Source organism: Pristis pectinata, chromosome 3 (genome assembly GCF_009764475.1).
Source record: "Pristis pectinata isolate sPriPec2 chromosome 3, sPriPec2.1.pri, whole genome shotgun sequence".
Lineage (NCBI taxonomy): Eukaryota > Metazoa > Chordata > Chondrichthyes > Rhinopristiformes > Pristidae > Pristis > Pristis pectinata.
In genome coordinates, this window is record NC_067407.1 from 72,606,078 (window position 1) to 72,626,463 (window position 20,386).

At 41.4% G+C, this 20,386-nt stretch overlaps 1 protein-coding gene across 3 annotated transcripts in view; it reads left to right on the plus strand.

Annotated features, from left to right (window-relative positions):
• The first annotated feature begins 327 nt into the window (after nt 1–327).
• Nucleotides 328–20,386, plus strand: part of ccr6a (chemokine (C-C motif) receptor 6a) — a 34,363-nt gene continuing 14,304 nt past the window's right edge. For 2 of the 3 annotated variants that reach the window (XM_052013074.1, XM_052013072.1), the window contains exons 1-2: nt 328–404; nt 3,823–3,872. The gene's annotated coding sequence lies outside the window, so the exon portion shown is untranslated. The remainder of the gene's footprint in view (nt 405–3,822; nt 3,873–20,386) is intronic. The other variant, XM_052013073.1, reaches the window with a different exon arrangement.

Sequence of the window (20,386 nt, forward strand, 5' to 3'; positions counted from 1 at the left end):
CAGGCACTTCGGCCCACATCGCCCCTACTGACATTTTTGCCCATTTTTGTCCATCTGCACTAATCCAATTTGCCCCCATCAGGTCTATATTCTTCTGTCCTAATACATCTAAAACCGATGGGCAACGGTATTAAAATAGGAAACAAGAACGATCTGGTTTAAGGTCCTCGGGCATTAGCTTGCCGGGAATAAGACTCTAGGACGAAATCTGCTCTCCCCAAAGACGCTGATTGACCGCTGTTTTCTTTTGTTGCTAACACGTGAGGGTGGGTAACCGCATTAATAAATGAAACTGAGCTGTTACGTTTCCTGTTGCTCTATCTGGAGCTTAGATCTCAGCGTTACCAGCCTGCCAAACGGATCTTTCAGCAGATTGACACCGAGGCTTGTGGAGTGGCCGTGAGGTGAGTCCATTTAACTCCCGTCTCGCTGCACACTGTTCAGTGAAGATTAAAACTGGGACACCGGGAAATCTGGTGAAGGGATGGCAGTGGGGCAGGTAATCGGACATGAAAAAGGCAGCAAATTCCCATAAAAGTTGCTTTGAAGATGAAAAAAATGACCCATGGCATGGAAAAATAATAGCAGGGCTATTGTATTAACTATAGCAGTAATATGGTGTGACAAATTATTCTAAACCTTAATCAATTTGTATTATGTCACTGAATCTTGCAAAGTGTTTTAACTTGTTGATAGTGGGAAGCAGGTGAGATTATTGTAGTGTGGGGACAGAGATCAGTTTGTATACTCTTACTACAATTAACTGGTTACTGGAGAGTTACCTCTATTCTTGAGTGAATTCAGATCCTGCATTTTCCCCTTTAACATTCCACAAGACACGCCGCTCCCGTCCCATTTTAACGCAAGCGCCCGTTTACAGTTTAACCACAGATCGTGGCAGAAATCGAATCACTTCTTTTTAATGTTCTACACTCCAGTAATGCCGTCTTTTGATCTATTTTTGACATTGACTGGTTGGTAGAAAATATTATTTTTTTAATGGCTTACGTTTGCCTCTTAGTTTTAATCTTAAATTCTATGCGTCGGCATACACTTTGAACCATTTCGTCCATCCACTTAGCCCAGGTGTTAGGTACAGTTCATTTCCACTGTGGGCACACCCCGCTATTTCATTGCCTGGAAGTTTTAACTCTTTGAAACAAAACTAATTTTAAGACATACGTCCCTTTTGAATCATTAGAACTTCACTAAAGTTAAACCCGTGTAGCTTCAGACAATATTAGAAGTGGAGGACGGAGAGATTAGTTTGGAGGAAAGAAAGTAGCTTTCAAGAAGAGAGGCTTGAAGAGTTTCAGGGAAGGAATTTCTGAGCTTCAGAGCAAGGCAGCTCCAACTGGGCAACAGGGGAAATAGAGATCAGAATTGGAGGGGTTCAGAGATATCAGTGTTGGAGGGTGGGAGGGAGGAGGGTACAGAAGGATTTGAACATAAGGATGACGATTTTAAATGTGTGGTGTAGTTTAATTGGGAGCTAGTGTAGTTAGGGAGCACGGGGAATAATGGAGGAACCGTAAGTCTCTGAGACATGCTGTGTGCATGTTGGTTTGGATGAAGGAACAGACTTGGTGGAGTTAAGATACTTGTAGACACCAGAGACTGCAGATATTGGAATCTGGGACAAAAAAAACAAACTGCTGGAGGAACTCAGTGGGTCAGGCAGCAGCTGAGGAGGCAAAGGGATGGTCAACATTTCAGGTGGAGATTCTGCATCAGGAGTTGCACTGTCGGGTGTGTGCACATATACCAAGGCACCAGGTGGAAAGACCAAGTCTAGTGATGGTAAAGGCATGGATGTAGCCTTTAGCAACAGGTGGGTTGGAACAGGAGATGAGAATGATAATTGAGTGGATATGGGGATGGATCCTCAGCTTAAGGTCAAACTGGATGGCAATGTTGCAAGCAGTCTGGTTAAAAATTAAGTCTAATAGAAAGCCAGAGGAAGGCTGATTATGATTCAAACTTTTAAGAGGGTTGAATTGTGAGAAACTATTGAAAATATAAAACTTCCCAGTCAAGAAAGAATGTGGATCTGTTATTGCACAGGTATATGAAATATTAAAAGCTAGAGGATGATAAACCCAAATTTCTACCTCAAAAGATGGTTAAAGAAATGGATGTGGGATGGTGTACAAAAAATAGTTAAAAAAAGTAAACTTGGGATAGTATCAGAAATAACAAGTACTCTATGTTTGAAATAATTGTCCAAACAAGGCCACTTGCAGAGACACAAAGACTTTGGTGATATTCAAAGTGCAATGAGGTAGTGTGTTGGTTCTTGTTTGAGAATAGGTTGGGCTTTGTGGGTACAGTGGTTTTTAATTTGCTGACTGAGTGGAGACTGAGCCATTGTTGAGATTCTGTGAACCACCTTATGAGCCTGAAGCAAGTGGGCTCTGGAATACATGTTAGAAAGAGCAAGAGCTCAGTCTTTAAAGGAGAAAGGATTTGTGGAAGACAATTTCTATTGCAGAAATAAAGATAGAGCAGAATGAAGGAGCATGAAGAATCCAAAGTTCTTGGTTATAAGCACTGAGACCCTGGAAATAAACCCATTCCACAAGTGCAAAAGCAGAGGACTCCAAAGTGCATGAGATAACGTGGCATCCAAGCCAACGAGCACACACATGCCTCAAAGGCTTATGGTTAAACATCTTACCTGATGGGAGATTCTTCAGCACCAATTGCAACCACTTTTTGAGATAACAGAAATGTTCTTGAGTGAATGTGCCAATTGTCTTTATTAAATATTCCACTCACTGCACTGGGGAAACTGCTGAGATTTGTAATAGATGTGTTTGTCAGTGGTGAAAATCATGAAATAAACCCTGCAGGTGCTGGAAATCTACAATAAAAGCAGAACATGCTAGAGAAACTTGATAAAACTAGATTTCTCTGTCTGAATGAGTCATCCATCTATGATATTGGCTCAGCTTGGTTGTTTTCTCCCCATTGTTTTCTCTGGGAATGGAGGACGTGACCACCCTGACCTGCTGGACTTGTCCTCCTCTGCATTTTGCAACTTCCACATTCTTTTGTCTATGTTCCCTCTCTCTGACTGCTCCCATTCACTCAATAACCAGATAATTTTGTTCATATCTTATTCCTATGGTCACCACAATTTTACCCTATGATAAACATACCGCCACTCCCACCCTCCCTGCAGCTTAACACATTTCTTTTGTCTTCTTCCCAGCTCTGACAAAGGGTCTTTGACTTGAAACATTAACTCTGTTTCTCTTCCCATAGGTGCAGCCTGACCTGCTGAGTGTTTCCAGCATTTTCTGTTTTTGTTTAGAAGTGGTGATTGTATTTTATGGGAATTTTAACTGAAGCTGAGAGTCCCATATTGCAGGTTATTAACAGTGTGTGAGTAATGACTGGTGAAGTCATAGCTTCTTAGAGTCATACAGCATAGAAACAGGCCCTTTGACCCACCAAGTCTATGCTGACTATCCACACTACTCATAGACAAATCCCATTTTATTCTCCCCATGTTCCCATCAACGACACTCCCCCCCCCACCACCCGATTCTACCTCCGACCTACACAAGTGGCAATTTAAAGTGACTTAAGTGCCCTATCAACCCGCATATCATTGATATGTGGAAGGAAACCCCTGAGGTCATAGGGAGAACATGCAAACTCCACTCTGAGAGCACTGGAGGTCAGGATTGGAGCTATGAGGCAGCAGCTCTACTACTGCATTAGTGTCCCACCCCTAATAAAGTTTATCAGCTGCTTTGTGTGTGAGCTACCTTGCTGGTTAATGTTCTCTCGCTTTTAAATCTTATATCTTCACAGATGTGCTAACCTTCTTACTCAGTGGAATGCATCCCCAATGCAAGCGATAGGTATTTGTTTTATATAAATTACAATTCATTTATCATTTGTATAACAGTGATAGGGATACCTGGTTGCATAGTTCCTGCACCTTAATTATAGTTAAGACTATTTTCAGCTTTTATTTAAAAGTGACCCAAATCTTACTAGGGGATTCAGAATTCACAGCACTACAGCACCACTGAAGGCATGCTACTCACGTGTGCAAGTACTGTATTTGTAGTCAAAAAGCAAAATTTAAATAGATCCCAGTTCCTGCCGACATTGCCACTTGCAATATTTTAGCTGCCTTAAGTACTTTAAAATTAAGACATCAGTAACCCAGCTCTTGACCCATAAACCACAACAACAATATGTCGTCGGAAAAACAAAGAACTTCCCTTTAGCTGTCGTCTGGCTAAACTACGTTTGCTGACTTCTCAATGTTCAGTTGATCAAGCCATCATCACTATTACACTCAATATTTTAAGTTTTATTCATAATTAACTTTTCATCTACAGTTTTTCTGTTTTTCTATTAATGTCTGGATCTAGAAATCAAGAATTCTCTGGAACTTATAATTTTGAGCTTTATAATTCAGAATAATAATTTTGAATTACATTTATAATTAAATGGCAATGATCTATATCATCCACTTCTACCACTTTATAAAATTTACTGCCTCAAACACTGAAATTTAAACCCTTCACCAGAGGGGAGATGAAAACTATTATCCCTGGAAGTGTTATGATCTGGAATCTGCTATCTGGTTGGGTGGTGGAGGTTGATTCAATAGTAACTTTCAAAGTGAACTGGATAAATACCTGAACAGGAGAAAGAAGTTGAGAGTTATGGGCATTGGGCTGACCAATGGGATCACATGGATTACTCTTCAGATGGGCATAAGAAACAAATGGATGTTACTAAACTTTCTGATTCTATGACCTGGCTCACCTGTGAAAGTCACTTTGTGACTATAGAAGAATTTAGGAATGAAAATCATTAAACTGCAGATGCTGGAGATCTGAAATAAAACCAGAAAATGTTGAGAACACTCAGCAGGTCAGGCAGCATCTGTGGAAAGAGAAGCAGAATTAATGTCTCATGTTGAAGGCCCTTCTTCAATCTGAAACATTAATTCTGCTTCTCTCTCCACAGATGCCACCTGACCAGCTGAGTACTTCCATCAATATCTCATCTAAGGAGTGTTGGAGGAAGGACACTTTAGTTTGATCCCATTTTGGTGAAATAAAACAAAATTCCACTGTATTCCAGCTCCTCCAAGCTTGACAAAAATCCTTAACCCCAAATGCAACCTTTTGGGACCAGCTCCCAGTGGTACAGTCATATTGTCATAGAATCATACAGCATGGAAACAGGCCATTCGGTCCACCTTGTCCATGCTGACCGGTGGCACCCTTCTGTATTAATCCCATCTCCCACACAGGGACAATTTCTAAATTAAAGTTATTGGACAAAGTAAATGAGCAAGGATGGTGATGGGTGAGTGCAGGTTGGTGTGGGAGAGGGTTGAGGATGGATGAGTGTTTCAGCAGGAAGGCAGTGGTGAAGGCAGGTGGAGTTACTGAGATGGAAGGTAGCTATCTTCATGATGGAGTGGATGTGGGGTTGGAACTCAGCTTGGAGATTTTCCCTTTATCTGGCAGCAGTTGATCAGATCCGAGGGTTATGTGTTATTGTTGTCTAGCACGTGGGAGGTCCTGTGTTGCAACTCATTTTTAGGTGTGCCTGATGCTGCTCCCAACATTCCTTTGTGCACTCCTCATTGAACCAGGGTTGTTCCCCTCACTTGCTGGTAATGCTACAGTGAGGGTTCTGCTGGGCATGAGGTTACAGATTGTGGTAAAATACAGTTCTGCTGCTGCTGATGGTCCACAATGCCTCATGGATGCTCACACGAGTTGCCAGATCTGTTCTACATACTGCCAATTTAACATGATGGGAGTGCCTCAAAACATGATGGTAGGTGCTCTCAATGTGAAGACGGCTCTTTGTCTTCACAAGGACTGTGTGGTGATAATCCTACCAGTTCTGTGGTGGACAGGTACACTGAGGACAAGGTCAGTTAGATCTCTTCCTCAAGCTAGTTCAGCCCAGTGTCTTACCTAGTCAAGATTCTGTTGCCTTGCTATTGCTCACGGTGGTATTTTATGATTCTTAGGAAGGTCTCTCGGGAGGGAGGATGACCTGCTTCCACTTCTGTTCTGAGGTGACTAAAGAGGCCAATGTGGGGACCACATACTCTTGCACAGATTGACAGGAGATAACCGACAAAACAGTGATTGGGGGGGAGGGGGGATTAGTTTGTGAGGTGGTACATTGCTTCCACTGTTTTTGCTAGGGTTATGTGTGCTCCTGACACATGGACCTCTCAGTGCCACCCCTGAATGCTCCTTCTCCATTTTGGGTGCTCACAGGCCAGAGATTCTCAGGAGTCACTGGTGAAGTTACCTTGTTTCTAAGGAGACTTTGAACACATCTTTGAATCTTTTCCTTTGCCTACCTGGTATTCTCTTGGTGTGATTGAGCTTGGAACAGAATGTTTCGCACATGTGATCGACAAGGCCTGCCCAGCAGAACTGACCCAATGTAATGAGGGCTCCAAACCTAAGGACATTGGCCTGGGAGGATTTTGTGGAGGCAATGCTGGTAATACCTTTTCAGGTTTCTTCTGCAGGGTATCCTGGTCATTCAGACAGACAGACCTAATCATTAGCTGAGGGGAGGCAGCAGAAGGTGGTGATCTGAAGTTTTATTGTCTGTACCTGCCTTGCTGCCTGGAACTTCATGGTATCTACAGTCAATGCTAATGATATGATTAAGCTGTACAGGGTGCAAAAAAGATTCGCAAGGATGTTGCTGAGACTGGAGGGCTTGATTATAAGGAGAGACTGGATAGGCTTGGACTGTTTTCCCTTAAGTGAAGGAGGCTGAGGACTGACCCTATAGGGGTATGTAAAATCATCAGGGGCATAGATACGGTGAGTGGTCACAGTCTTTTCCCTGGGTAGGAGAGCCTAAAACTAGAAGGCATAGGTTTAAGGTGAGAGGAGAAAAATTTAAAGGGGAACCTTTGAGGGGAACCTTTTCCACACAGAGGTTGGTGGGAATAAGGAACGAGCTGCCAAAGGAAGTGATAGAGGCTGGTACCATTACAATATTTTAAAGATATTTGGGCATGTACATGGATAGGAAAGGTTTAGAGGGATATGGGCCAAATGCAGGCAAATGGGACTTGCTCAGGTAGGCAACTTGGTCAGCACGGACCAGTTGGGCTGAAGGGCCTGTTTCCTGCTGTATAACTATGATCCTCTCCCCAGGGCCACCCCCTTTAGACTGTATAGTAATGGACTGGTGGGTCCACTTTGCTAGTGCCATAGGGCATTCCCAGAGTCTGGCAGATAGGCTGATAGATATCGTACTGCAGGTATAACCCTGTCAACATTTTGCTTGACTAGTCTGTGGGATGGCAATCCCAATTCAGGCACAACCTCTAGACATTTGTGAGGGGGACTCAGCAGGGCTGTCTACGCTGGGCCGCCTCTGTCCTGACTTACTCCTGTACCTGGGCTCATGGTGGTTGGTCTAATATATTGGTCTAATATTATTTGTATCCTGTTTTCTGAGAGAGGTTTCTTCACAACTTGGTGGCTTGCCTAACCATTTTAAAGGGCATCAAAACTGCATCACTTTGGACTTGAGCTACGTGAGACATAAACCAAGCAAGCACCATTCCTCCCCCAGGGCACAGTTGTGCAGCTGATGGGTCTTACTACAGTCCAGAAATTTCATCATCAACATCACCAATGCTACCCTTCCAATTCCAGATTATTTGATTAACTGGATTTAAACTTCCTAACTGCTTTGATATCATTTGAACTCATTCTCTGCTTCTCAATTATTAATCTAAGCAGGAAAGAGGCAGATATCAGAGGATGAACTGTCCTCGACCCTAAACAGTAACATTGTTTCTCTTTCCACAGCAGCTGACTGACCTTCTGAATGTTTCCAACATTTCCAGTTTTTATTTCTGATCTTTATTTCTCCTTCCTGAAAAGGGCTTTAGTACATTTTACAGCACCAAAGGTAATATAAATGCAATGTGTTGTTATGGCTTGTAGCAGTGAGTTCCTGTGAATGGGAAAGCTCCCAGTTTCACCTCACTTACCACTAACTTGGAGAAGTAACTTGCAAGCTCACAGGCTAATTTCCAATTTTGTCATCTTTTGATTGGTTGGTTTGTATCTATTTTTTGGTTGCGTTAAGTGGAATAAAACTAGGAACATGATTTACAAGCTTTATACTTACGAGTATGACATCACATATAAGCTGCCTATAGTTATTGACTCCATCTGCCAATCAACCCATTTTCACCTAGATCCACCTATCGCTTGCCAGCTCCTGCCCCACCCCTCCCCCTCATTTTATACTGGCTATCTCCCCGTTACAGTCCCATCCTGATGCAGGGTCTTGATCTGAAACGTTGACTATCCCTTTCTGCACCAAAGGTGCTGCCTGACCTGCCAAGTTCCTCCAGCAGCTTGATTTTTGCTTAAAATTCAGCATAGTTGGATTAAGTAAGGCTGCTAAATTGCCACATGCTTTATATTGGGCAGATCTCATTTTTGTGGCTATTTTGAAGCTTATCGTCTTAAATCAGAAAATTTAAAAATACACAAGTTTTTAAACTGGTTAATATTTTACAAATGTCATGAGGTGCAATTTTTAATCCTAATACTTTGTGGGCCATAATGCACTCTCGACAGCATTATAATTATTTTAATATATATACATTTAATTGAATTGATTTTCAAATATTACAACCCTCTTATTGTGAAAGTGAGATCCCTGATGCACAGATAATCAGATTTCTGTTCTTATCATCTCCAATAGGAAACCTCATCTTTTTTATCAATTTAATTCTCTCGAAATAGCAGAACAGGAGGTTAAATGTTGCTTTTCATTTAATCCAGTACAAATTTTATTCACAATACTTTCCGTACTGACAAAAAAAAATCAAATGTAATATCGTTAATGCAATGGCTAGTATTTGTTTTTGAGTTTAGATAAATGTGGAAGTAACCACTGTCCTCAAATATCTAGTGTGGCAAACTTGTAGATTGCTTCAGAAATTCGAAGGGTGTGGCAGAGCCTGTGATAAGCATATTCTACACAGTCTATGAGAGTTTGGGGTGCATGGCCTTCCTTCATCCCACACTTTCCCTCCAGTCCCCACTGAAACTGCATCATATTCCTCCTGAGTGAGCTCAAGTCAAAATTGAATTACCAAGAGGAAAATGACTGTGGCTTTATACCATCTCTCACAAAGTTAGGACTTCTCAAAGCACTTTACAGCAATTAAATAATCTTGAAATGTAGTCGTATTTGTGAATAGGAACCATTTACCTGCAGCAACTTTGACAATGACCAGTTATTTAGTTTTCTTGTTGTTGGTCTAGGGATACACATTGAGAATATCCTTTCTCCTCTTCAAAATAGGACCAGGGGATGTTTTACATTTTCCTTCTGACACACTACACAGAATGAGAGGTGATGTTATTGACGCTGGGAGGGCAAGCATTGAAATGCTGTTTCCGTTGGTAAAGAGTTGGCCATTAACATTTGGAGTGAGGGGAAAGTTCTTTGCATAAGAGGGTTGTAACTTTTTGGAATTCTTGACTTCAGAGGCCTGTGGATGCTCAGTCATTGAGTATATTCAAGGCTAAGACTGATGGATCCTTAGACAGAAGGAGCATCAGAGGACATGGGGATCAGGTGGGAAATGTTTTTGAGGTAGAGGATCAGCTGTGATCTTATTGAATGGTGGAACAGGCTAGGGGGGCAATATGGCTTCTAATCCTTATGGCTACCTTGTAATGTCTCATCCAAAACACTTCCTCTCTCAATACTGTTTGACTTTTATGCTGGGATGGGACCTAAACTCACAACCTCCTAAGTTACAGGTAAGATTGCTAGCATATGCAGCTAACACCTTTTGTAATATCCACTATTAGCATCAAAAACAGTTATGCAGGATGTGCCAGATGTGAATAGACTAGTTGGCTTGACTCTAAGCTAGCACTGGTAAGAATGTAGTGTACAAAGTCGATGATCTGGAAATTAAAATGCCACTGAGCACAGCCTAGCTTTGCTAATGTTAAAGAAGAGATGAGAGGAGGCTTGCCCACATCTCAGTTTGAAAGTAGGTTAGCACATTTAGGACAAACAGCAAAGGTGGAGATGAAAACGTCTGAGTTTTGCACCAAATGTTTCATCTTGAAATTGTTCGACCTTTTGATTAGCATACATTGGTTTCACATCTAAATCCCACAGCACAATTCAGAATCTGAAACTGTAGTGCAGTGAAAATCTCAATAGACACGCATGCTCATACATCCTCATGTGCTGCACCTGTTTCGAGGGCTATTTATCTATTTCTTACAAAGAGTAGATGATAGCTTTTTGATTCTGTATTGATGCAAAGCCTGCCACGCCCTGAGATCACCTGCTGATGCTTATGTTCACTGCACATTCAGTGGCTGAGTGAGTCTCCTCTATTAGGGGCAAAGTGTGGATCTCAGCTAGCCATATGCAGCTGTGTTGATAAATGGTGGAAGGACATCCCCATGTACTTCTGTTGTTTCCATATGGTGCAAACATGCTGGTGACTGCTTCCACAATGCAGGCTGACTAATGAATACTGACCATCTTAATCCCAGTCAAATCAGTTCCATCGAATGGAAGTTGCTTATCAACAACAATTCTTTTGGAAACATTTTAATAAAAGATTGAGACATCTGGGATCAATTACAACCTGAGAAGTTTAAGAGACCTTTTAAACCCTAGCACCGAAGTCTGATAAGTTTCTATTAACACCATTAATCTCATCACCCTGCAAAAGCTATTCTTGACATCTCTAAGATATAGAAAAAGTAGTTAATTTCCAATCATTGTCTACCTTTTGACATGTCCTTTTGGATGTCATGTTGCAGTTGTACAAAACTTTGGCTAGACCACTCTTGCAATATCGTGCACAGTTCTGATCCCCACACTACAGGAAGGACGTGGTGGCAATACAGAGAATGCAGAAAAGATTCACTGGGATATTGCCTGGAATGGAGGGATGTAGTTATAAGTAAAGATTAGATTGGCTGGGTTTATTCTCACTGCAACATAGGAGGCTGAGGGGTGACCTTATAAAGGTTTATAAAGTTATGAGGGGCATAGTCAGAATCTTTTTCCCAGGGCAAGGGAGTATAGAACTAGAGGGCACAGGTTTAAGGTGAGAAATTTAAAGATTTGAGGGATAAGTTTTCACACAGAAGAATATTTGAAACTAGCTGCGAGAGGAGGCAGATACTATTATGATGCTTCAAAGACATTTAGACAGGTACTTGAATAGGAAAGGAGTAGAGCGATACAGGCCTAATGCAGACACATGGGATTAGTGTAGGTAGGCATCGTGGTTGGCATGGCTGAAGTAGGCCACAAGGGCCTTTTTCTGTGCTATATGATTGACTTGTTTCCAGACCTACTGAAATCACAGGCAATGACTTCAGTGATATGCCTGCGAGAGAACCATGCCATTCATTTGAAAACTGTCCACCAACACCTTTCCACAGGGAAAGTGTTGTCAACTTTAAAAATAGTATTTGCTACATGTGTTCTGTGCAGTCCACTTGATATGGCGTGTCTTCCAAGAAGGATCCAGCAGGGTGAAGAGTAGTCCGTAGTCCATTGCTGTCTGCAGTAAATGACATAACTCTATGACTATTTCGAGATGCAGAGTACAAAGACACATAGTTCTGAAATCTTTTTCCTATATCAAGGTTCATGCAAAGGGGTCTATTTTGTATACATTATATATCTGTCTTCTCAAAACATAGGAGGCCATTCAGCCCATTCAAGATGCTGTCAGAGCAATCCCATTTCCACTTTATTACCCTGTAGTTTATTCTCTCTCTCAGGTCTAGTGCTGTCATCTCTGGTCGATTACATTCCTGAAGTTTCATCACAAGTTCCTGCCTCCAACTGCCTGCCCACACTCCCTTGGTTAGCAGGGATGCCATTAGTCATCAGTTTATTGTGAGAATCTATCAGAAAGTGAAGACACTTTTCATTAGCCAACTGCACAATTGTTCAACATCAGTTAACAGTCACTCCTCCTGTGCCCAATATTTTTTATACTTCATAAACATAGCGATTCTTTTCTTAAAGCATTTTTAAAAATCCCTCTTATGTTTGTCCTGGGCTGCTCATTTAGTGCCTTAGGGATAGCTCCTTATTTCCTGGAGACAGCTGGCAACTCAACTAGAGTAGCAGCAGCAGGAGTGGCATGAACTCTGTACCTGGCACTGTTTTAGTGACTGTCATCTCCTCACATATTTCGATTACTCACCTCAGCTCTGCATAATGTCAAAAGAGCCCCTCTGCGCACAAGTGTGGGTGTTGTGGCCTAAAGCTTTATAGAAATAATGAGATTTAAGTATCACACAGACAAAAAATGGAACATTATCATACAGTCATACAGCGCAGAAACAGGCCCTTGCTGACCATCAAGTGTCCAGCTATACTAATCCCATTTACCAGCATGTGGACACAGAGAAGTGCTCAGATTGACTTAGAATGTTTATATCTTGTGTGTCTCATTGGTGTATGTTAACTATGTACATGTATTTAGTGTGTCTTTCAAAATAAATCAAAATAAAAGTTCCGGATTTTTATTTTGGAAAGGGCAAAGGATTTAATTAGGGTTGCCTGAAATAAACATCCTAGGAATAATTTTGGTTGCACAATAACATATACAATCATTTTCTGAGTGTGGTCATCATAAATCTAAAGTATTTACGTATGTGCATTTTGTGGTCTGTAACCACATCTCCCAGTAATTCTGCTTATTATGATCTGCTGATTACCACTTAACTGCTCTATCTGAGAACATTCTGTACCTGTATCGTAAAGCAAAATGGCCTTGATTTCTCTCAGTCATAATGGTGAGGCTGTCAGTGCACCTTATATTGGGGGCTAATTAGACAGCAATTTCTGTACAACTAAATCAAGAAATTGGAAATTTCTGAACAAGTTATTTGGCTCCTTCAGAGGTGACTCAGCATTTACTAAATGTTGTGGTAAAGGTTAGGGCTAATGAATTCATGCTAAAGTGATTTTTTTTCATGCAGTAGGTGTCAAATCTCCTTGACCCTGAAAGCAATCTTATGTGTGGAATTTCAATCCTTTAAAATTGAGTGTTGGAGATGTATTTTCTTAACTTTGACCTTTATCTCTCCTTTCCAATAATTATCACTTTCTGTGCATGTTTTTAATCTATTATATACCTCCTGTTTTGATAATTCTGATGTACACTTTGTGTGTTTCAGTGAAGATTCTTCAATCTAATTGGTTGAAGAGCCATACTCTGAAATAAAACTGTTGAAATGATGCAGCATGAGGGAGAATGGGCTGTTTTTACTGGGAAAGAGAGGATTATCAGAAGGCCTGGTGGTGGTCTTCAAAACTCTGAAGAGCTGCAGTATGGTAGTAGTGGAGAAATCGTTTCTATTGAGTCCAGAACAATGATTCATACTCAGCAGGTCAGGCAGCATCTGTGGAGAGTGAAACTCCAGTCTCTTGCGTCTCCATAGAACAAGTTTTCTTGACATTGAAATGTTGGAATTGGCTGTGTCCATGGATAGCTTTCACTGATTGTGACTTCTGGATGTTTTATGTCATCCATGTATTCACCCCTTTCCCGGACCTGAACACAGGCAATGTTTATAGTTGATAATCAGGAGTGTTGTTCTTACAATCAGACGTTATGCCAAAGCACTATCTGCCTGTTTAGGAAGCAGTACAGGATCCCATGTTTCAATAGCTGAAGGTTCTCTTAGTTTCCTGAGCAATGTTTACCCCTTAGAGATGGCACAACTTGTGATTATGTACCTCATTTATTGCTTGTTTGGATTTTGCTGTGTCTAAATTTAAGTATCCATTTGTGCCACACAGCAATAGAAACAGGGCTTTCACACATTGTGTCCATGCCAGCTATCAGGTACCTATCTATACTAATCCCATTTTCCATGTGGCGTTTCAAGTGCTCATCTAAACACTCCTTAAATGTTGTGGGAGTACCTGCCTCCACCACCAGGCAGTGTGTTCTAGATTTCAACCATCCTTTGGTGAAAAAATTTCTTTCTCAAGTACCCTCTAATTCTCCTACCCGTGTCTTTTGGGAATTATCACCTCTACACCAGAACACAAGAAAATAGGAGCAGGGGTAGGCCATCAGGCCCTTCAAACCTGGTCCCACCATTCAACATGATCATGGCTGATCTATGCTGGGCTCAACTCCTCTTCTGTGCTTTCCCCATACCCCTCTATCCCTCCATCTATCAAATATTTATCCACCTCCACGTTACATACTAATGGGAAAAGTTTCTCACTATCTACCCTATCCATGCCCCTCAATGTTGTATATCTTAATCAAGTCACTCTCAGCCTTGTCTGCTCCAAAGAAAATATACCCACCCTATCCTGTCTCTCCTCATATCTGAAACACTCCACCCCCAGCAATATCCTGGTGATAACAACTGTGACTACACTTCAAAAATAATTTAAAAGCAAAAATCTGCAGGTGATGAATATCTGAAATAAAATCAGAAAATATTGGAGATATTCAGCAGATGAGGCAGTGTCTGTGGTGAGACAGTTAGGGTTTCACGCTGATGACCTTTCATCAGAACTGGTTTCCAGAAGATCATTGACCTGAAATATTAACTCTGCAGCTCTCTCCATAGATGCTGTTGGACTGTTGAAGATCTACTACATTCTCTGCTTTAACTTCAAAAATAATTGTTTTTTTAAGCTCCTTGGGTTGTGCTGAGGCCATGAATTATGCTGCTCAAATACAAATTCTGTCTTGATGAAACTGGCTGTTCTAATTTCTCATGGCCAATTTTAATGAAAGGTCCACCCACATTAAAGTTCTGATCAAGGGTTCTAGTGGCCGATGATCTGTTGGTGTTGACAGATATCTATAAAGGAACAATAGAACAATCAAGCAAACAAAGCCATGTCTAAAAGCAGTGAGAGCAGAAACATGCATGTACCTATGACCAGTCTTCACTGTTCATGCCATTATTACATGCAGAGTTATAGAGCACTGAAACAGGCCCTTTGGCCCAACTCATCCATGCAGACCAAGGTGCCTTCCTGAGCTAGTCCCATTTGCTTGCATTTGGCCGATATTCCCTCTGGCAGCTCGTTCCACATATTCATCACCCCGTGTGAAAAACTTGCCCCTCAGATTACCTTTAAATCATTCCCCTCTTCCTTAAACCTATGCCCTCTAGTTTTAGACTCTCCTACCCTGGGAAAAAGACTGTGACCATCCATCTTATCCATGCCCTTCATTATTTTATAAACAAACATTCAATAGTAGACTGTACTGCAACCAATACTCTGTAAGCATGCAAGTATTTGGCTGCTTCACACTAACTTGAACACTCAAGTTCAATTTTCATTTCAACAGAAATCAAAATTGGGTGTATTTTTTTGCAAGCAGGCAGCTGAATAGCAACACCAGTCTAGTACCTGGCTGTCTTACTGAAAATTGAGCAGAGCTTTTCTCCCAGTTTACTCAAGCACAGGAAAATACCATCTCTGTCCAGTTTTTAAAGAACCCCATTTGGAACACATCTTTATGAGGAAGTTTTATACTTTTACCCCCAGGTTTTTTGCAAGTTAATACATTTGCTGCCTGCAAAAAGTTAAGACTTGCATTTGTGGCCCCTCTTCCATCAGGTTCCTGGACCTATGTATGTATGTTAGTGTATCAAAGGTTATCAACTCTTCTGAAGCAGCAGCGCTAACAATTATGTGACAGGGTTTAAAGATCTTTAAAAATTTTGTCTTTCTGTGAAGGCAGGATGTGGTAAGGGTTTCATGCACCTTTCTTCCAGTTCTTGCAGAACACAGGTTGTTAACCAAACCAAACTAGAAAAGGTTGCAGCCTCTTTAAGGACAGTAACCTTGCAATGTGATTAACTAACTTACAGTCTGCATGGCAGTTCCTGAAACAACCTGATTGCAAATTTGTGGTGTATGGGGGAATTGAGTTCACAGGCTGCTGCTCTGTTGAGTAGGGTCTAGTTATCACCTATGTGCAAAGCTGCCCTTACCCTTTTCATCCTGTGAGTCAAAATAAAGCATGGGAATTAACAGAAAATGACTAAATTCAAAATTAGAAACACTGCCTCCCCCAGTAAGCCCGCCAAGACACAAATTGGGTAGAATCATAGAAATGTATAGCTCAGCAGGAGGCCATTCAGCCCACATACCCATGTTGGCCAGAAGGGCAGCTACTCCCACTTCCTGGCCCTTAGTACTTGGCCCTTTGGGTCACAGCTCCCCAAGTGCTCATTTGGTCACTTTTTAAATGCACTGAGTACCCATTTACACTAATTCTACACATTTTATTCTCCCCACACTCCCATCAACTCCCCCAGATTCTACCACTTACCTGCACACTGGGGTCAGTTTACAGTGGCCAATTAACCTGCCAACTCACAGGTCTTTGGCACCCAGAGGAAACCCACACAGTCACAGGGAGAATGTGCAAACTCCACACAGACAGCGCTCGAGGTCAGGATTGAACCCAGTTTGCTGGAACTGTGAGGCAATGGCTCTACTAGTTGGACCACTGTGTTGTCCCAGTGTTGATGGGCATTGCACTAACAACTACTTAACTAGGTCATGAGCTGTTCTAACATTCTACAGCCAGTTTAAGGGAAGTTCGTGTGAGAAATCAACAAATTCTTTGGATCATATTGCCATTAGGGCTCAGAAAGAGAACATTCAGCTCATTGAGTTCATGCTGGCCCTCTGTATATAGCAGTCCGCTCTGTCCCATGTCACTGCTCCAGCCCTGTGGTATTGCAAGTTTATCTTCCTCAGGTGCCGACCTAATTTCCTTTTGAAATCTTTGATGATCTCTGCCAAGTAGGCAGTGAATTCCCTGGAATACTGGGGAATTTGAGAGTGAAATGGAAAAGCAAACAGCATAACACCTCAAATCGATCAGCAAGTTCCAGAAATTTGCAATTCATGATGTGCTTCTTAATGTCCTGATGACTGGTTTTTGCATTAAGGCCTGCACGCGTCATCAGTAAGCTTACTATTCCACCCAGAATGCATTGGCCAAGTGATGCTGTTGGAGTACAGGCAGCCCTGAGGAATTTCCTGTAGTACAAAATATCCTTAGGGCCCTCAGTCTTGCTTCTTCACAAATAGCTCTCCATCCCCTTTTAGTTTGCAAATGTCCCTGAATCTGGGCATTTGCTCCATGTATTTCCAATGGTTTGGGGGAAATTTTAAGTTTTCCAAATCTCTTAGAAAATAAATTCAACAAGAACAAAATTTACAAGACATTTTAGCTTGTTTACATCCAAATAGAGAGATTTAACTAAATTAATAACCCTCCTTGTGGAAATCTCACTGCTGTCCTTTACTCATAATTTTCTGTAGCTTATTTAATCGAATGTAAAATAGACTAAAAGTAAAGTACTGCATATATTCCCTTTTGAAGTTTGATCTATTTCTGACAATCAGCATTGTTATAAAGCACTTGTATGTGGATATGTGTGGAGACATAATTAAGGATGGGTTGTGTACAGCATTTTCTCAGCTTTTAAAAATCTGAGGCTGACTGGAGGTCACATCCACAGGATGTTATGGGCAAGCCTGTTTGAAGCAAACGCAGTAATTGTTCACAAGTACAAACACATCCCAGACAGTTTGAGATATCTGGATGCCTGCACACATGCATAAATCATACTACCTTTGATCTGGTGAGAGTTTGATCAAGTCATCCAACACTAGACAGTTCCAATGACTAACTCCTGCCTGCTTAGTAAAAACAGTCAACCCCAAATGATGTCTGCCAGTCATAATGTTACAGAAGTGGTTTTCTCGTGGTGTGAATGGCCATGTGAGATTCAGTGCAGCCTCCTTAGCTCTCCAAATCACTGGGCAAAAACCTTGGGTATGTTTCCATATTTTGTTCTGATGATTAATATTCCCAGGTAGTTCAGTCAGAATAGAAGGTTGTGGATGTAAATTCTTGTCTGGGCACAGAAATAGAGACTGACACCCCTGTACGGCACTGAAGTACAGCACTGCATTACTAGAAGAACTCCTTTGGATGAAGTGATTAACCAGTGCCCACTGCTCCCCCAGGTCGATGTTAAAGATTCCATCAGACTATTTCAACAAGCAGCATAGGAGCTATCCCTTTTGTGACAAGAGAATATTTCATCTGCATCAACAGCCCTTAAAAAAATACTCAGATTATTGTTCAGTATCACATTCCTGTGTACAAATTGGCTGACATGTACAACAGTAACAATACTACTAAAGTACTTAATCAACAGTAACACTCCTGAGACACAATATGAATGTTTTTCTTTTGGTTTTCAACACTAACGTTCTCTACATGATAACCCACACCCAACTTGCACTAATTTTCCCCTCAACTTGCACTAATGTCATTAAGTTTATTCTTGTTTATTTTGTCATGTAAGTTAGGTATGCTTTATGTTAATTTGTTTATGTAATTTACGTTTGTCATGTTTGTAATATACTGTGCTGCTGCTGCAAAAAGTTTATTTTCATGGCACTTATACCCTGGGTATGTGTGGCCATGACAATAAATTTGAACTTGAAATTTGATTGCATGCTGTTGGATTGAATTTTGATATTAAGTTGATCATGAAAGAACATAATGAAACATTTGATAGTGCAGTTCCATGCCAGCCCAAAGTACACTGGTTACCCAAGCAGTGACATCAATCATTACTCATGACTGAAGTTGCTGGCGTCATATTAATTTGCATATGGGCAATAATGTGGGATATTCAGAGAAGAGGGTTTTAACAGAAGGAAGCAGCCCTGATCATGGAATATTGTATTAACAGCACTGGAATAATTAAGGCACACAGTGAGTGCAACACTAGTTCACATAAGGGTTAAATAAAATAATTCAATGAAGACACCTTGTTGCCTTTCCCTGATCTGTTAATAGTAATGGCACATCTTCAGTCTGCTGGGTTTTTATAAAAATGTCGATGCCAGATACCACTTAAGGAATTTTAGGAAGTTTAAGTACAATAATAGGTAAGTTGAGAGTAGCTGAGGTACATGTTATTGAAGACACAAGAGACTGCAGATGCTGAAATCTGGAGCAACAAACAATCTGCAGAAGAACTCAGTGGGTCGACACTTTGGGTTGAAACCCTGCAGTAGGACATGTAGGGTTTCAACTTGAAATGTTGACAATTCCTTTCATCCCATAGATGCTGCTTGACGCATTTGAGTTCCTCTAGCAGATTGTTTGCTGCAACAGGTTATTGGATTTTAGATAGGGGCATATCATGGCTTCAACACACTCACTTCAAGGTTCAACAAATTTAACCTGATGTCAAGTTTCCCTGAGTGGAAAAGGGTTCCCAGAGGTGAAAACTGAGTAGAGGCAAATTTGAGCAGTTCGGGTAGCGATTCAAGCAGAATATTGCCCAATCAGCACTGCAGCTGCTGACTAAACTCTTTCTGATAAACATTTGGCAGAGTGGCTTCTGTCAGCCTTGGGGTATTTTCACTATGATGTGACTGATATTGGAGTTTCTTTGTGGTGGTTTGACGGCCCATCAGAGGAGGAAGATCAACGCCATTCATGACAATGGCAAAATGGGGTGGTGGGAAACGGAAAGATGAGAACTGAGGAAGAGGGAACGAAGTGATGGAGAGGAAAGAGGGTGAGGCAGTCATTCATTTCCAGATATAGAGACAAGAACAGTGAGGATGCAAGACCCTTCACTAGGCTAACATATAGGTTCCTTGGACAACCTAATATGGTGAAAGGTCTCTGGTGTAAAACATAAATCCTACAGTCTGCTTCCACCTCCATTAACTCACTTTTAATGAAAATACTCTTCAGCCATTCATCCATTCGCTGCACAACTGACCAGTGGATCTCAGCAAGTATTGATATTCATCATAAACAAGTGAAATGGAGAACAAATGGCAGAGCCATTTAATAAATATTTGGTTCTGTCTTCACAGAGGATACAGATAACTAACTAGTTCAGCAGGGGGATGGGAACCTGAGTGATAGGTCAGAGGTTGGTGCATTTAATGTACAAGTAGATGCAGCGTGTAGAAAGACTGTGAGGGAGGATGGGCAGTTGAAAGGGCAAAATTGCAGTCAGTTGGATGGGCTGAAGTGTGTCTAATGCGAAAAGTATCCAGAACATGCGTGATGAACTTAGAGCATGGGTAAGTACATGGAACTACGTCGTTGTGGCCATTACAGAGACTTGGCTGTCACAAGGGCAGGAATGGCTGCTGGATATTCCAGGGTTTAGATGCTTCAAAAGGAACAGGGTTGGAGGTAAAAGAGACAGGGGTGTGGCTTTGCTGATCAGGGACAGTATCACAGCTGTAGAAAGGGAGGATGTCCTAGAGGGATTGTCTA